Source organism: Bison bison, unplaced genomic scaffold (assembly GCF_000754665.1).
Source record: "Bison bison bison isolate TAMUID 2011002044 unplaced genomic scaffold, Bison_UMD1.0 scf7180017864136, whole genome shotgun sequence".
NCBI lineage: Eukaryota > Metazoa > Chordata > Mammalia > Artiodactyla > Bovidae > Bison > Bison bison.
Window position 1 is genome coordinate 10,233,976 of NW_011494708.1, and position 2,753 is coordinate 10,236,728.

Genomic DNA, 2,753 nt, shown 5'->3' on the forward strand with positions numbered 1-2,753 from the left:
TCTGCCATAAGGGTGGTGTCATCTGTGTATCTGAGGTTATTGATATTTCTCCTGACAATCTTGATTCCAGCTTGTGCTTCATCCAGCCTGACATTTTGCATGATGTACTCTGCATATAAGTTAAATAAGAAGGGTGATAATATACTATACAGCCTTGTTGCACTCTTGTCCCAATTAGGAACCAGTGTGCTTTTCCATGTCCAGTTCTAACTGCTGCATCTTGACGTGCATACAGATTCTTCAGGAGGTACGTGAGGTGGTCTAGTATTCCGATCTCTTGAAGAATTGTCCACAGTTCGTTGTGATCCACACAGTCAAAAGCTTTGGCGTAGTTAGTAAAGCAAAAGCAGATGTTTTTCTGGAACCCTTTGCTTTTTCAATGATCCAGCAGATGTTGGCAATTTGATCTCTGGTTCCTCTGCTTTTTCTAAATCCAGCTTGAACATCTGGAATTTCACAGTTCACATACTGTTGAATCCTGGCTTGGAGATTTTTGAGCATTACTTTGCTAGCAGGTGAGATGAGTGCAATTGTGCGGTAGTTTGAGCATTCTTTGGCATTGCCTTTCTTTGGGATTGGAATGAAAACTGACCTTTTCCAGTCCTGTGGCCACTGCTGAGTTTTCCAAATTTGCTGGCATATTGAGTGCAGCACTTTCACAGCATCATCTTTTAGGATTTGAAATAGCTCAACTGGAATTCCATCACATCCACGAGCTTTGTTTGTAGTGATGTTTCCTAAGGCCCACTTGACTTCATATTCTAGGATATCTGGCTCTAGGTGAGTGATCACACCACCGTGGTCATCTGGCTCATGAAGATCTTTTTTGTACAGTTCTTCTGTGTATTCTTGCCACCTCCTCTTAGTATCTTCTGCTTCTCTTAGGTCCATACCATTTCTGTTCTTTATTGTGCTCTTCTTTTCATGAAATGTTCCCTTGGTATCTCTAATTTTCTTGAAGAGATCTCTAGTCTTTCCCATTCTATTGTTTTCCTCTATTTCTTTGCATTGATCACTGAGGAAGGCTTTATCTCTCCTTGCTGTTCTTTGAAACTGTCCACTCACATAGGTATATCTTTCCTTTTCTCCTATGCCTTTAGCTTCTCTTCTTTTGTCGGCTATTTATAAGGCCTCATCAGACAAGCATTTGCCTTTTTGCTTATCTTTTTCTTGTGGATGGTCTTGATAGCCATCATCAAAAATCTAGTAACAATAAATGCTGCAGAGTGTGTGGAGCAAAGGGAATTCTCATGCAGTATTGGTGGGAATGTAAATTGATTCTGCCACTATGGAAGATGGTGTGGAGATTCCTTTAAAAACTAAGAATAAAACCACCATATGACCCAGCAATCCCACCCCTAGGCATATACCCTGAGGAAACTAAAATTGAAAAAAAACACATGTATCCCAGTGTTCATTGCAGCACTATTTACAATAGCTAGAACATGGAAACAACCTAAATGTCCATCGACAGATGAATGGATAAAAAAGTTGTGGTATATATACACAATGGAATATTCAGTTCAGTCACTCAGTCATATCTGACTCTTCGCAACCCCATGAATTGCAGCATGCCAGGCCTCCCTGTCCATCACCAACTCCCGGAGTTCACTCAGACTCACATCCATCGAGTAGGTGATGCCATCCATCCATCTCATCCTCTGTCGTCCCCTTCTCCTGCTGCCCCCAATCCCTCCCAGCATCAGAGTCTTTTCCAATGAGTCAACTCTTTGCATGAGGTGGCCAAAGTATTGGAGTTTCATCTTTAGCATCATTCCATCCAAAGAAATCCCAGGGCTGATCTCCTTCAGAATGGACTGGTTGGATCTCCTTGCAGTCCAGGGGACTCTCAAGAGTCTTCTCCAACACCACAGTTGAAAAGCATCAATTCTTCAGCACTCAGCTTCCTTCATAGTCCAACCCTCACATCCATATATAACCACTGGAAAAACCATAGCCTTGACTAGATGGACCTTTGTTGGCAAAGTAATGTCTCTGCTTTTCAATATGCTATCTAGGTTGGTCATAACTTTTCTTCCAAGGAGTAAGTGTCTATTAATTTCATGGCTTAAGTCACCATCTGCAGTGATTTTGGAGCCCCAAAAAATAAAGTCTGACACTGTATCCACTGTTTCCCCATCTATTTCCCATGAAGTGATGGGACGGGATGCCATGATCTTGGTTTTCTGAATGTTGAGCTGTAAGCCAACGTTTTCACTCTCCTCTTTCACTCTCATCAAGAGGCTTATAGTTCCTCTTCGCTTTCTGCCATAAGAGTGGTGTCATCTGCATATCTGAGGTTATTGATATTTCTCCCAGCAGTCTTGATTGCAGCTTCTGCTTCTTTCAGCCTAGCGTTTCTCATGATGTACTCTGCATATAAGTTAAATAAGCAGGGTGACAATATACAGCCTTGATGTACTCCTTTTCCTATTTGGAACCAGTCAGTTGTTCCATGTCCAGTTCTAACTGTTGCTTCCTGACCTGTGTATAGGTTTCTCAAGAGGCAGGTCAGGTGGTCTGGTATTCCCATCTCTTTAAGAATTTTCCACAGTTTATTGTGATCCCCACAGTCAAAGGCTTTGGCATAGTCAATAAAGCAGAAATAGATGTTTTTTCTGGAGCTCTCTTGCTTTTTCGATGATCCAGTGGATGTTGGCAATTAGATCTCTGGTTCCTCTGCCTTTCTAAAACCAGCTTGAGCATCTGGAAGTTCACGGTTCACATACTGCTGAAGCCTGGCTTGGAAAATT